The sequence below is a fragment of the Hemiscyllium ocellatum genome, unplaced genomic scaffold (genome assembly GCF_020745735.1).
Source record: "Hemiscyllium ocellatum isolate sHemOce1 unplaced genomic scaffold, sHemOce1.pat.X.cur. scaffold_101_pat_ctg1, whole genome shotgun sequence".
In the NCBI taxonomy this organism is placed as follows: Eukaryota; Metazoa; Chordata; class Chondrichthyes; order Orectolobiformes; family Hemiscylliidae; genus Hemiscyllium; species Hemiscyllium ocellatum.
Window position 1 is genome coordinate 1,319,041 of NW_026867640.1, and position 16,516 is coordinate 1,335,556.

Genomic DNA, 16,516 nt, shown 5'->3' on the forward strand with positions numbered 1-16,516 from the left:
GTGACGAAATTGAGACAGATAAGATAATCAGAGTGTTAGATAAGTTGGACACTGAGAGTTTTTGTCTTGGATGGTAATGGGGAGCACAAGGGACCTTGGCTTTATATTCAGGGGTGATCAATATAGGACAGATGCGAGTGGTAGGTTATTTCCTCAGAAGGTAGTAGGAGCATGTAATGGCTTGCCTGCTGCAGTAGTAGACTCGACAGCTTTAAGGGCATTTAAATGGTCATTGGGGAGACATAGGGATAAGAATGGAATAGTGTAGGTTAGATGGGCTTCAGATTGGTTCCACAGGTCAGCATATCATCGAGGGTCGAAGGGCTTGCACTGTGTTGTTACATTCCGTGTTCTGTTCTGTGTTGTAGCGAGAAACGTCATTTCTTTGGACAACACCAACATTTCCAATCTGGTAATGAGTATATGATCCTGTCCAAGGATTTATTCCGGGGATCATCAGAACTGATCTTACACTTTTGACGTTCCAATCCCTACAACTGGGGACGTCTGAACAGACAGACCTTCGTTAGTACCTTTAATGTGTATTCATCTAATGTCCAGTTCAATCGAATCAATTGTGCAAACTGAGTACGACTGACCCAATCAGGAACCACACCCCGCTGTATTTGAACCAAATTGTGCCTTAATTTGCGTATGACCCAAAAACAATGGACAGTACATATTTTATTTTATCCAAGATTTCAAGAATCCTATCACTCGCTCCTGATTAATTGATTCGTTTTATGAGCAAGTACTTCAGTTATGGCAACCCCATCGAGCTGTATCTTTCGTGTCTTCCTCTCAAACGTAATCCATTTGAATTACATCAGCCCACAATATCAGTTCCGGGATAATCTGTTACAGCCTCCATACATTTTGATTAACCCTCAGCCAATCTCGTGAAAACACGTCGGATAATCTGGTATTAATCCAAGTGACATTGTTATTGAATGCCTCCATATGGTGAAAATATGGTGTTCTATGAATTTAGTGGCTCCGATGGTTATCAGTAGATTGTTGCAATACTGTTCTGTTTTCCACGTTTACCTTTATCGATATTGAATAACATTTCAAGCACCTGGATGCCCGAAATATTAACAAAAATAAGTGCAATCCCAATTTTACGTTACCATTTAATGTCTTTTTCCATTAATTAATACTATTTCATTGACTGTTCCCTCTGTTCGGATTGGTCACTTCAGCCCTCTCGTGATGATAGGAAAAAGCAATCTGAACTGAATTGGTATGGACGGGAGATAATCTCATATCATGATGAAGAGGGTCTCCACGTCTGTGCAGTACACACATACTGCTGCCTTTTCCCACACATACATTATCACAGCTTGGCCATGGGGGAGAACCTCAAAGCAGCCCGAAGTAGCCCCAAATGTCACTTCCATTTCCGTTCTCAACACACACTTTTTGGGTCTGCCTGTTGAGCATTGCACACACATGACACATCTTCACGCGATAATACCATTGATGCAAAAATAAATGATTTCCATATTTCGGAGAAGGGTTGCAGGTTCGCAGGTTCATGTCAGATATGTTTCCATAACCGCGAAGTTAAAACAAATTCACGGAGTCATTCAGGCAGATCAGCTGTTTTATACCATTCGTTCTTTTTGGCATCTTTCCCACAAGACTGGATATTCGAGCCATGCTCCATAACAAATGTAAATGCTACATCCGTGATTCGTTCTCCGAAATGGAAAGTAAGCACAAGGAACTAAGCATTGATCTGCTTGCTGATTTCTTTCCCTCCTGAAAATTTTATCCCATATACCGCGAATCCACACAGTATAATGTATCATCCCTTCACATTCAGTTTTCATTTTCAAAAACGCAGATCCAATCATGAAGCCATCTTAAAAAAATGCTGATAAAATTTCCCAAAACTCTAAAATTCCAAATAGTACACATTCCAATTTATTATTCCAATCTTTACATGCTTTGTGTTACGTGGCCTATTTGTGCAAGAGTCATCGGCTGTCATGTATTGTTTCAGTCGGGAACAAAACGTCCATTCACCTTTAAATTGGGCATCAATACATGTGCTCGTGCCACCTTTCATTAAAATTCAGCATGGTTCTATACACCGTGTGGAAAATTTCTTTCCATCAGGGGTGAGAAGTGCAAGGACTATGTCGCACTTGACTGTTTTGGAGTTAACTTCAGCAGTCGATTTCGCCTCCAATTCTCTCACGGTTAGTTGCCCCTTAACCCCATAGTGTAGCAGTTGAAAGGAACCACACAACTTTGGATCATGTCATCTTGGGTTCCAAACTCTGTCCCTCCCAATATTATGCTCTCAGAGAAGTTCAAGGTTTTTAACGTCACTACTTCAAGTCGTGTTCGGTCAGTTGTTCTTCTGAGGTCGTTCCATATCTCATTGAAATACATCGGATTTTGTCAACTCATCGTCTTCCTGTCTCTGCTCATTAATTACATATAGCGTCTTTAAGTTTTCTTGTTCTCCTCTCGAGCATCGCTGAAGTCAAGAATAACATTGAATATGAACAATTATAATAATCCCAAGTAAAGAACAGTTCTTTTCACGATGTTTCCCGTGACCATGTCTCCTGACATGATTTAACCTGAATCGTCACGTCCCTGTGTGCAATTGTTTTGTATGCTGTATCTTTACCACTGTGTGAACACTGCAATACCTTGGGGCAAGGGCTGCCATCTTGCAAAATTATCTATAATCTTAAAACAATATTTTCTTCCCCGACAAAAATGAAAGGATCAGTAATAATCTCTCTGGAGGTTTCCCAGGGCCCCTATGGCCGCGATCTGTGAGGCATCCAAATCATAGTGGATCGTCCTGTGTTGTGCTGTGTCCATTGTTGTCTGTAATAAGCCACGTATATACCGATTCCTGGATATCGTCAGTCTTGTCATGGTTGACTGGTCATGCCATCATGGCCAATGTGGTCCGTTTCACAATAAACTTTAAGCAGCACATATGTCTTTATTCAATTGCTGTAGTTACTGATCCTTTCTTGTAGACTGCTTTGTGTTTTCTTTCGCCCTGCTTTATTACTATTATACTGTCTCATCTGCAGTAGTCTCTGATTGTGAATTTTGAAAATCATCTCTCCTCGTCCTACTGATGCCGTATCAATGTCTCTTGGGTTCGCTGCCTGCTCTTTCTCTCTCTGCTCTGCCTACCCTCATGCTTCTTCGCTGTGCTTCTGTTTACAAGTTGTGGTTTCGATTACGGAAACTCTGGTAACTAAAACTTTATCGTCACATTGTACTGTGAGCATTAAATACTATGGAAATAAGAAAGCAGAAAAAAAATGGATTCCTAGCCTGCATCATTGTAATGGCAATTGTTCCAGAATTCGTGCCCAAGTTTGACAATTTACCTGGAAGACAACACAGGAAGGACGGGACTGAGCATCGCAATACTTTCAAATTCCTCATGTCAGCAGATGTTTTGAATGTTTTTATTCATTAAAGCACATATCGTTATAAAACCAGATCAGACATTCTTCGAGTGCCTTTTTGTAATTTGTGATTTCTGTCATTCCAATATTTCTAGCGTCAACAGGACGTTCACTATTTTTTTTCTGGTTGTCGGGAAAGCAATTGAATATGCCTTCAAAAATGCTAGTTTAATCCAACTAAATTGATGTTCTTCAGCATAACAGTTTGCAAAGTAGCTGTGATGGGAATAAATCCATATTTCAACAATCTTCCGACGCTCAACTCATTTGATTACATTAATTATAGAAACAAATGATGATTTCAATAGATTTTTGATATGGTCACGGAATCTTCTCTGTGTCACTGCGTAAATACATGTGTTTGTTCAGCAGCTTAGGAGATGGAGCATGAAACCTATTTCTTGTACGAAACTATGCCGAAATATCGAGGTTAGTTCCAAACCCGACATACGGTTCCATATTGAATACAGCATAAAGACAAACCATAAGAGAATGAAATTGCCTGAGATAACGAACAGCAAAACAATGGACCATTTTCTCTGCACCATCTTTGGGTCTCGGGCAGGCTCCCTAATGCTTTGACGCTGGAGTCTCCTGCGTGCTGTGCTTGCCACTAAAACGTGCCTTACAGTGAAAACATTAAACAGCACAATCAGCAAAAATGGGATGGCTGCAGTTAGTATGTAATTTAGGAATTCAATTGACGCCCAACCACGTGAATTCCAATTACTTAAAGAAGTCCAACAAAACCACGCATAGTTCTCAAACAAATAACGGTCCATTAACATAAAATACCAGAAAATATTTTTTAAGAAACTTAGCACAACCACAGTGAATAGAACCAAGGTCGCTGTTTTCACAGTGCAGTAATTAGTTTTCAATTTCTGGGAACAAATGGCTATAAATCGATCAAACGTGAAAGTAACAGTGAACCACACCGAACAGTCTGTCACTGCGTAAAGCAGGACAGCATGTAAATTCCACAATCGGATGGAATGAAAGAACATAAAATGATCTGGATACCGAATTGGAATTTGCCTCAATATCAAGTCGAGGACAACGACAAGTAGATCTGCTGCAGCCATGGCCACGAGATAGCGAGTGACACACTTGGAAAGACCACAGTTTCTGTGAGTGAGGATCCCTATCGTTGTAACATTAACTATGGGAAGAACAAAGAAGCAATTAATTGCAACATCAGTTTGGTAATGTACCACTGGTTTAAGAAAAAATATCCTTTCTTGAGGTCCGAAATTAAGCATTTTTCTCTGTCGATAGATTAAAATGGTGGAACCATCATAGCTGCACATTGTGAAGAAATGCGTGGAAATGTATGATATCATTTATGAAATACAACTGACTTTTTTAAAATGTCAACATTCTTTGCAATTTGGCAACAATCAGATGAATGTCATCTACTGACAAATTTTGAAGAGCTACAAAGGACAACAGACATGGAATGAAGGTATGACGATGAGGCTTCTAGTAGGAGAGGTTATTGTTCTCAACGCCATTTGGGTATTATCGGCAAAACAACTACTTTTACTGTTCTAGATGTGATTCATCATACTACCATGATAGTGACTTACGTTTAGAAGAATAAATTGAGCTTATTTTCCAACCGCTGAAAACAAGTAAGTGACACTGAGTTCGTTTGGGAAAATGCGCCGTATTTGGTGTGTGAATGACTATCTTGAATAACTGTAACAACTTTATTAATTTTGACAAACGGTTGGTGGCCCAAGTTGAAGCCAATCATCCTAAATTAACGCTCTTCACCGAAACGAAGGAAGTTCCCTTAGATTTACTCTTACCAACGTCACATCAGCTGGATAATCTCCATTCAGACACAACTAAGTCTTTCCTGATTTCTCCTGCATGATTCTTTATCTATCCCAACGTCCCATTAAATCTGCTCTTTCTTTTTAGAGTGAAGTAATCTCAAAGTAACCGTCATGTCTGTCTTTTTTATCGATTTTGTATCAAGTGAACTCTGACCGTACCACTCCAAACGTCTTTTTCCTCCAGAAAACACCACCGTGTCTTTCAACATGCCTTTATATCCCAGTAAAGTACAAATTGAGAAAGAATGCTGGGTCCAGTTCAATGCATGAAAACTCACCACTAAGCTATGCAACCTTATTACCGACACAGGAAAGGTGGAAGCAATTTTAATTACAACTGAATCGATTGGCTGCAGCAGCAACGCATCAAATCCCAGTCACCTCCGTGACTGTTGTTCTTATATTTATTTCTTCTCTACGTGTGCTGAAGTAACACAGGGATCAATGATTGTTGTCAGACGCACATGTAGGGGCGTATTAAATACTGAAGTTATGAGATCCGCGCAGTTTTTATCAGCATATACCATTGACTGTTCGAATCTCAGGCTCAGGAATTTGACAGAGCGAATTTGAGAGAAAGTTGAGCCGGGGAGTTTACCCCATTATGTATCACGAGTTTCTGCGGTTGGTTTGTTGTTCATCTCATTTGTGTGTTTTGCATCATTGAGGATTTTGAAGTTGTCCCCTTTCTACAAAAGACCCGTGCTTTTGAAACAATGTACAATAGATGCAGTACAACAACAGCCGATGCTGATTCACTCTACTTATCCAGATATTGACCCCTGGGAACAGCACTGTGCACGCTCCTCGATTCTGGAACACAACTTCCTCACAGATAATGTTACATTCCCGCTCTCATGGCTCTTTTCATTCCTTCGGCTTCGGTTTTGCACGTAATCTGATTCAATAGATCTGTGACTGTGTCATTGCTTTCCATGTGGTCAGATCTTGTGAATATAATATCACAGTGGGATTGTAAATGCTGGAACCAGTCGAGACTGTCAGCTCTCCCATATCCAACTTATCCCCAGGTTGTGTTCGATGATGCTCTGAATCGCTTCCTTGTCTTCCCTGTCACTCCGGGATGATGTGAGCTGTGAAATCTATGATCTGAACTGCAGGAAACGTGGAAAAATGTATACACGTCAGCTGCGTGAGCGATGGGATTCGCTGCAGTAACATCCCTTGATGATTCAGACATCAGAAGCCTCCCCGTGACTTCGAGAAGCACAGACACTGTTCCCGAATAACGGGGAAAGTTCTGCATTTTCTATCTATCTCAGATCGCATTATTTGGACAAGGGTTCCGAAACGAAGATGTTTTTTGTGCATGTATGATCTCCCTTTTTTCCACCTTTCCAGAATTTCTATACTTCCCACTCCCGCCAGACCCCGACGCCGCTCCACAAACCCGTGTTTGATAGGGAGCTGAAGACCGCGTTCAAGCTGCTCCCCACCAACACTGCGTGACAATGGAGGATGAGTTCGTCCAGTTATCAAGGAAGACAGCCCTGTTCCGAGAAAACAGCCAGCACAGCCTCCTGGGAGAAGCGAGTCAGAATGGAAAGGACCTGTGTTGAAAACTCTGTGCTTCTTTCACTCTGAAACAGCAGAAGTAGCCTTAGTTAACCAAACAAAACTCACCTGATTTATGGTAACCACGTCTGACGCCATTCTGGCTCGTTTGTCTCGGGTGTGATTTTGCCTCAGACAGGTGACATGCGAGCGAGAGATCTCAAGTTCATCTTGTGGATGAGTCTTCGAAGTTTGCACACCACTTCATTTTTGACTGAGACGATATAATTTCGATGAGATCAAGTTCAGATAAAGATTCCAAAGCTGGAAAACATACACAAGCAAGTTCAAGAACAGGATCTTCTCGGCCGTTGCTGCTCTGAGAAATGGATTGTCTAGCTTGAAATAATGCTGATCTTGCTAATGTGGATTTTGCCGAGGGCACATCCTATACGTAGTAACCTGAATTCCTTAGTCTGGTCAAATTTTGCTTTTCTCACGCTGTGATCTGCATGTCCTTGATTACTATGACCCGCCTTGACCAATCGCAGACAATGCTTTCCATGGACTTAGGTCCATGTGACTATCAATCAATCAAATCACAGTCATTTCCTCATTGCCTGGAGCCAGCAGAGCGAAGGTGGGCTGCATGGCCTCAGTCTGCAGTGTGACACATTTTCTGATTCTGATTGAAATTGCAATTAAAACAACAGAATTGGGGAAGTTACAGAGTGGTTATATTGACACAGCCGGGACACATCTGTGCCACAGTATATCACACAATAACAGTGAAGATCTTTTGACATCATCCTCGAAGGTACGCTACAAAAACCTGATGACTGCGGGAAACGGCTGTGGTCAGCGATAACAGAGCGCCCAGAGGGATCGTGTTGGGCGCATAATCCATAAAATTAATGAATGAAAAACATCCTCTGCTCGATAACAATTCCAGCTTTCAGTGTGTGCACTGCCACTGCCAGAATTTCGCTATAACAGTGCTCCGTTCTTTGCATTACATATTGATGAGCCTTTTACGTCCTTACACTCTATGGTATCGGAAATAGATACACCCGCCACATTTATACATTTGAGGAAACACATGTCTGAAGTTATGGAAGAACTACTTGCTGTTCTCTGTCGGTCTGTTATGACCTGATTCGCAAAGTCACTTGCCTGAGCTGGGAATACATTGGCGAAAGTGAGAGAAATCAGTTGTGGCGTGTACCATGCCCATGATGCCTTGCAGTTTTTCCCCACCTGTGTCACACAGCAGGGTCCTCCGGCGAAATGAACAGCCGTGAATGATATGTGGATCAATATGTTGGAGACAGCATTTCGACACAGACACAGTTTCCTATTATTAGAACAAGCACCACGAATGATGAATAACCTCAGAAAGAAGCAAGCGATCGAGATTTGCTGTGGACTCGATGGGCTGAACGGCTTCTGTCGGCAAGCGAATGACATCACACGTCTCTGCCGTCCCTCTCCCTGTCTCTGTGACAGAGTGGTTGAGGGATAAAAATAATGGCTAATTTTTCATCCTCCCTTCCACTTTGGGCTACCTGCAGCCCCGCATCTCCTGGCTGTGGGGCTGGTTCTCAGCGAGTGATGGTTTCATTTGGGGTCACTTCACCTGGGATTTGGGACTCAGATGTTGACTGATGCCCGATTGCAGCAAAGAAGCCGACGCCTCTGAAACAAAAGCCATTTAGCAAGATTGTTCTCCGAAGATTGATTCTGAAAATCAAATGTGCAGCACAAAAATGCACTTATTGGTATTTTACTGAGGTAAGAGAGTCCACAGCTCATTTCTTTCTTTCCCACCAGCTCAGCATCTTTCTCTCTCTCTCAAATAAATGATATTTGGAGGAAGTTCGCAATCAAAGTTGCTAAATTCCAGCGGCGCTCTTGCACCTGGCTGTGCCCGGGAGAGGAAGCTTCAGAGCATATCCGCATTTACATCCCCTCATAATGCCTGTAAGTGGAGAGAAATGGCTGAATACTCTGCCAATAGAGACAGCTCAGTCCACGGGTATGAGATAAACAGCACCGTCCCGGTGGGGACATTCTGCAGATCAGACACAGTCCACTTTATCATTCAGATCATAACAGAGTGAGAGCGCTAGAGAAGATCAATCGGTCACTCGTACCTGTGCCAACTCGGGAGTTACAAAAGATTGGTGAAAGTGGAAACACGAGTGATTTGTTCACGTTTCAAGTGTTTTCGTGAAGCAGGAAGCAGAAGAAGATACACTGAGAAGCGATTGAGATCTGACTACAGGAACAGCAAATAAGTTGTACAGTGCAGAGGAGAGCTTTGAAGTATTGAATTCTGGTTTATGGGACGATCATGCTTTCACGAGGCCACGCAGCTACAGAAGGAACTATGTCAGGGTCTCTCAACATTGTGATATCACAGGCAAATGTCGCCGTTACACTGCAGGAAATTCCTTTTTTCAATGTGAGGGCAGTCCATATGTAAAGTAGCTTATATATCAAACCCGTTCACATAAATAATTCCACTGCACCGCAGTGTATTGTCTCCCTTCCACTTTACCTGTCATTGTGCCTGCACTGAAGGGCTTTACTCCTTCTGTGTGTCTTTTACACTCTGTGTGATGTTGGGCAGTTGTATTGACCCATCTTCTGACAGAACCTTCCACTTCACTTCAGCCCTCCCTGACTTCGCTATCTGATCCCATTCCAGTTGTTTAGGTGTTAAGCGCTCGTCTCAGAACCAGCCTGCCCTCAGCCAAAATAAATGGAAGACTCAGTCACACTTTGATCACTGCAATCGAGGGATATCTTCACACCAACGTCATTGACATTCCAAAGATAAAGTTAGCACTACAGGTACTGGAGATCCGAGTTGGTAGTGTGATGCTGGAAAAGCATAGCAGATCAGGGAGCATTCGAGGGGCAGGAGAATTCAGTTTTCAGGCTTAAGCCCTTCCTCAGGAAAAGATTTGTGAGTTGGGGCTGAGACATAAATACAAGTGGTGTGGGCTTGAGGGGAAATAGCTAGAAAGCAATAGATGGATGAATAGGAGGGAGAACATAATAGGTCAGAAGTGGCAGTGATGGAATGGGTCGAGAGGGCGGTGGCAAGTTGAAGGCTTGTGTTTAGGGGAGGGTAAATGACGAAACTGTTCGAATTCACATTTATCCTGTGTGCTGTTCGAGGACCTAAGCCAGAATGTGTAGCGTTCCTCCTCCAGGCGTTGGGTGGTAAAGGTTTGGCAGTGGAGGAGGTACGGGACCTGCGTGTCTTTGACGGGGGAGGAGGGAGAGCTGAAGTGTTCAGCCACGAGACGGTGAAGTTCGTGGTTGCAGGTTTCCCAAAGATGTTCTCGGAAATGATATGCAGGAAGGTGTCCTGTCTCCCTGATGTAGAGGAGACCACACTGGGGGCAACGGATGCAGGAGATGACATTAGTAGCTGTACAGGTGAATTTCTAACGGATGTGGAATGATCCCTTCGGGTCTTGGTTGGAGATGAGGGGAGTGGTGTGGGTGCTAGTTTCGTACCTCCTTTTGTGGCAGTGAAACATGCCACTAGAGGGTTGTGGTCTGGTAGAGGGAAGTGTGGACATGAAGAGGGGGTCGTGGAGGGAATGGTCTTTTCGGAATGCTGGCAGGGCTGGGTAACGAAATATATATCTAGTAGTGGTGTCTATTTGGAGGTGGCATCAGTGGCAGGATATGATGCGTTTAATGCGGAGGTTGGTTAGGTGGAAGATTAGCACCAGGAGGTTCTGTCTTTGTTGCGTTGAGTGGCGTGGGGTTCAAGGGTCTTGGTGTGTGAAGTGGAGGAGATGCGCTGGACGGCGTTGTCAACCACGTGGGAAGGCAGTTTATGATGGTGCAAGAAGGACACCAACTGTATCTTTCTGAGTGTAATTGGTCATCCTGGGAACACATGTGGTGGAGGTGGAGGAATTGGGAATAAGGAATGGCGTTTTTACATGAGATAAGGTTGGAGGAGATGTCGTCTAGATACCTGTGGGAGTAGGTGAGCTTGTACTATACGTCTGTAATTAGTCAGTCGCCAGAGACGGTGATGGAGAGGTCCATGAAGGTGAGGGAAGTTGCCAAGATGATCCGGGTAAATTTGAGGTCCGCGTGGAAGCTGTTGGTAAAGTTGGTGAGCTATTCAAGCTCCCCGTTGGAGCACCAAGTGGCGCCAATTCATTCATCGATGTAGCGGAGGAACAGGCGGAGGATAGTGCCTGTGTAACTGCGAAAGATGGACAGTTTCGCGTATCTAACAAACAGGCAGGCATACCAAGGTCCCATGCGGATACCCATGGCTACCCGTTTCGATGGAGGAAGTGGGAAGATTGGAAAGATAAGTTGTTGATTGTGAGGACTAGTTCAGTCAGGTGGATGAGGATGTCTGTGATAAAGAAATGGAAGGCTACAGACTTCTGCCATGGCAGATGGATTTGTACAGGGACCGGATGTACATGGTGAAGATTACACGTTGGGGGCCAGGGAAACGAAATTCATGGAGGAGGTCAAGTGCCTAGGGGTGTCACGAATATTAATGCACATTTCCTGGACTGGGTAAGTAAGATTGTGACGAGGTAGGAAGAGATGATTCAGATGGGACAGGCGGAGGCTGAGACAATAGGTCGATTGGGGCAATCGGGTTTGTGAATCAAAGGAAGGAGGTAGAATCTGGGAGTGCAAGGTTCACGGACAATGAGGTTGGATGTTGTGGATGAGAGAGGCCCAGAGGTGGTGAGATTGCGGATAGTCTGGGAGATGCTGGTTTGGTGATGGGAGGAGAGGTCGTGATCGGGGTCAGTAAGAGGAGGTGCCTGCGGGTTGGCACCTGGCTTCAGCTTTGTCCCTCTGCCCGACTCACGAGCCTAATTCCTGATGAATGGCTTATGCCTAAGTCGTCTATTCTCCTGCTCCTCGGATATTGTCTGAACTGCTGTGCTTTTCCAGTACAACACTCTCTACTCATTCATTACTATTGTCTCATTTCACACTATCAGGTGCACGCTGTCTGTTTGATGCTCGAGAACACTGTTCTCATGAACTATGACAAAATCTGCCAATTTGAATCAAAAACAGAAATTGCTGTAAAATCACAGGTGAGCAGGCATCATCTGTGCAGATGAATCACAGTTAACGTTTCACATCCACTGGGTCCGTCTCTCCACAGATGCTGCAAGACGTCCTGAAATTTTCTAGCATCGAATGTTTTTGTTTGATTTTCAACATCGGCAATTTTTTCATTTACGTTTTCTTCTTTTCTGCCAATATGATTTGGCTAAAGATTACGTTAAATGTTTTAAATATGACTGCGATGGAATGGCCAGACTTTACCAGCCCGCTTCTTTTATTTGGTGCACATGACCAATGCCTTTCCACTTGTTCATACCGCACCCTACAGCTGCACTGCATATAAATTGACAAAATTGTGGCATTTTCTCGGATTGATAATCAGGAGCGAGATTGTGTGAAATTGTTCAAAACGTAAGATAAACTGAGAGAATACGGGATATTAAACGGGAAACTGAAAGGGAAAGAGAGAACAGTGAATGACAATTTTTAGACAAAATTGAAATGGAATTGCTCCAGATTCAGAAAGTGTTTTCATCCACAAACATATCACAATGTGGAATGTAATTTTTAGGACAGCCAATGCAAGCAGATTGCAAAATCTTAGTTTTAAAGTCTTGCTGCAACTGTTTTGGTTTTAATGAACGCACACATGGGATTCAGTGCTGTAATGATCCCCTAAACTGGAGAAGGAAATCCTTGCCTTCAAGAATACGTCCGGAATGTTCACTGATTCATCCCAGTAATGGCAGGACTATCCTCTGGAAGCGTATGAGTAAAATCATTCAATGTTCCATGGAGTTTTGAATGAGTGGTGAAGGGAATGTCTCCATTGACAAATTAATCATTCAGTAGAATTCAATACAGGGACCCATGAAATGATGAACACATTGAAAAAGAACATGGACATACGATACACAATAGCTACGACAATTACTATGTGAAATCGTTTGATTTCAGATCCACTGTGGCCTTTGGTGATGACATTTACTGTCCAGAACCAGTCTGCACTGGAATGACTGGAGACACACTATGAAGTATTTGAACTTGAGTCGCCTTTAGAAATAGCTGAGGCTCACTCAGGGCACGTGGAGTTAGAGGTGTTGACCTTACAAACCTTTCAAACATTTCGTGGAAGAATAAAGGGAGTGATAGATAATTTTCGATCCTATGGAGATGATGTTCGTGAACTGGATAGATAATAATTTACCTTATTGGAGTTTATACATAGTGACGTCATATTTAAAAAGCAAAGAGTTCATAGTGTAACTGTAAGATCTTCAGGTCACCCTCAGTGGGAGCATTGTGTGTAATCCTTGTCCTCATTTTCCACCAAAAACATGTAAAGAGGTTAGAAAGGACACCGACGCTGTTTCCTGGATAGCAAGATATTAGAAAGCCAAGTGACGTTGTTTACTGAGACATAAAAATATCAGAAAGGATGCAAACGGGATGATGGAAAGAATGAGGGAGTTTATTCACGAGGTCTGGAAATGCTGGAGCAGAAACACCCAAGTTTGAAATCAACAAATGAGATTTTAACAGAACGTGAGGTTTGAACGACTAAATCAGGGAAATCCCCTCTTTCGAGTGAATCAATAACTTTAGTTAGAGCTTCAAAACCATTAGTGAATGATTAAGAAAAGTTTGAATGAGAGTTTCTTTCAATCAATAGAGTTAGTTAAATCGTGAACGACTTTCCAGAAAGAAAACGTAGAAGCTGATTTCACAATGTTTTAAAAGATACACGAACAAACATACAATGAGGGAATTTACCATTGAGAAAAAGTCAGTGTTGTTGCGTAAGAATTTCGAATTTGGTTGACTTCAGACACAAAGACATTTCATGAAGACGGAGAACTGATTAAGATTGAGTAAAAAACGTTCATGGATTGGTAAGTTGTGGCGTGTTATTCAAGGTGAAACTCTGTAAATGGAGCTGATGTCCTAAAATAACAGCAGACAGAAGTTATATCCTAATGATAGGAATTGAATCGTCACTTGGATTTGCAACACCTACTTTAAAGATTCGACCACATTCACATGAAGTTATGTATATTTCGTACATTCTTTACTCCACCCAAGAAATGCACCAAGAAGACTCTGTTATTTTGTATTGTTAACCTTCTGTACTTCTCTGCAGCACGCCATTGAAGATAAAATATTCTCAGGCCAAAATTCAATTCAATACAATATTCAATCGGTCCTATGTGATTTTGCTTTTTTGATTATTGCAATAACCTTTGTGACTTTGCAACAAAATGCGTAACATGAAACCAGTTCAACATTTATTTTCTTGAAATTTAAAGCAATGCACATGGGAAACGGTATCCACCTGCTGAACAATCACCTTTGGCTCTCTCTCCACATATGTCTCTTCACGTTTTAAATATTTGCGGTATGTTTGTTGATCAAGGAGTCATTATCCAAAAAAGGTCATTTCTCAAGCCACAAACACGGGTATTTTCCCAAAAACTTGGCTTTGCTCAATATCACCTTCTATCCGTACCCCTCAAGACAATGAATATTTGAAGCTGCTCCATGTGAGGCTCAAACTTAAAACTTCAGCGCAGCACAGCCCACTATACTGGCACAGAGATACCAGGCACTGTCACCTGCATCACAGGAACAACACATTATTGCTTATCTCCACATTCCTGGTTGTACCTTAACGTTTGGCAAACCGAAGTTCTCTGATTCCATGGCTAGTAACGGGGATTAAACGATCATCTTAACATGTAGTTCTGACCCCGAGTGAGGAAAATGGTGAGCTGCTCATTGCAAAGATGGGTAGATTTTTGAAATATATAATTGCAACATTTGCCTTCACTAACCAATGAACATTTTATTTTGTTTTTAATTTGTAGAAATCTTAAAATCTTCTTCTTTAACAGACTCAATGACAGATCTCCATTGTGTCTCTGGTATCAAGTTCCAAAGTGTAAAACCACTCTGAATTCTTCCACCACAGTCCGCTTTTTCGTAGTGTTCCAGTTGTGGGAAATGCACTTCCCCGTGTGTCAACTGCTGCTCCCAGCATTCTCTCTAACACTGCACTCATTTTCCTTCTGACATTTTCTCACTGTGTTGCTATGATCATACTTGGTGTTGCATGGCCTAGGAAAATGATACAGATCAAGGTTTTTGCATTGTTGAATTCAATTGTGTGTTTAGTCTTATTTAGGATTTTGAAAGTGTCTGTTCTGTACAGAAGTGCTGGTCAAAAACATCTGAGCAGAAGAATGGTGTTCCGAATAATGACATTAAGCACTATGCACTCTCCTCCAGTGCACAGTGGGAATGCCGTTGCCCCACAACCCAGAGGTCAGACCATAGTCTTGGGACCGTACTGTGCTATTTAGCATTTCACCAAACCAGGGAGAAATATCTGCTGTTCTGCATAATTTACGCAATTCACTTATTTATAAGTTCATGCACATGCGCATATATGTGACGAGGTGGCCGAGATGTTAAGGCGATGGAGTACTAATCCGTTGTGCTCTGCACGCGTGGGTTCGAGTCCCACTCTCGTCGCTGTTTTCAATGTTGCTATTTTTGCATGCTCACACCTGTCTTATTTAAACTGGAACACCAATGGTCAATTTATATGCATCGACGCTATTATAAAATCTCAAAGAATAATTTGAGTCAGTTGCTTAAACTGCATTGAAACGTAGATCGCATTGGGATAATGAAAAGTAACGCGATTTTCTTTTTCAAGTCAAGCTGCTGTGACCTTTTATCATATGAAAGAGATGCAGGAAAACCAAAATACAAGAGATGCGAAGGGCATGTTTATGTAATGGGATTCTTAATGACTGTTTTGTCAAATGAAATCTGGAGCATGTTGAGTAGAAGTTAGTCATCTTGGTGAGAAGAGTACAGAGAGACAACACAAAATAATGGAAATATTTCAAAAGGGGCAGGGCGTGGGGGTTGGGGCACCGAGAACTGGCTGAAAATGCACAGTAAAGAATTGCAGATATGGGTGCCATGCATGGATACGGAGAGACTTACACATTGGTCTCTCCCTCGCCCGTTGCTCTCGCCATTGATGAAGGCTGGACACAAGACACAGATAAACACAAGATGTGGGAAGCAAGCTCCAAAACGTTATGCACACACTGGATGCATCACATTGAACAATGAACAACTGGAGAAGTAGCATGTTCACTGCAGGGACTGAACCTAAACTGTGGATCAATAATCGCAAATTCATGCAGCATTAGCATGAAAAATGATTTAGTGTGTCTTTATACGCATGTCATTAACAGACGTTTCGTTCTAATACCGTGTGGTTGAAAGAAGAGGACACCACATGTCAAGATGGATGACAAAGTAACCAAGTTTGCTTTGAAATTGAGATCTATGTCATCATTGTACACAGTGGACAAGTTCATTTTAAATAATACAAACCACATTCCCTCACCCGGAATAAAAGTGTGATTACATTTCAAACATTGCCCTTGCTAAGTGGCAGTTACTCAACGTGAAAAACATGATGTAATTTTTATTGAGCATACATCAATTAGTACCATTATCTAACTTCGGATTGACTGCAATATGCACATGATAAACAATATTTAAGAAAGAATGTCTTTTGGAACTAATGATTCGGTGCTG

The 16,516-nt window shown here is 42.2% G+C and overlaps 1 non-coding gene across 1 annotated transcript; it reads left to right on the forward strand.

Annotated features, from left to right (window-relative positions):
• Nucleotides 1–15,345: 15,345 nt before the first annotated feature.
• trnas-acu (transfer RNA serine (anticodon ACU)) lies at nt 15,346–15,427 on the forward strand. The gene has a single exon. It is a non-coding gene; the product is annotated as a tRNA-Ser (tRNA).
• The last annotated feature ends 1,089 nt before the right edge of the window (nt 15,428–16,516 follow it).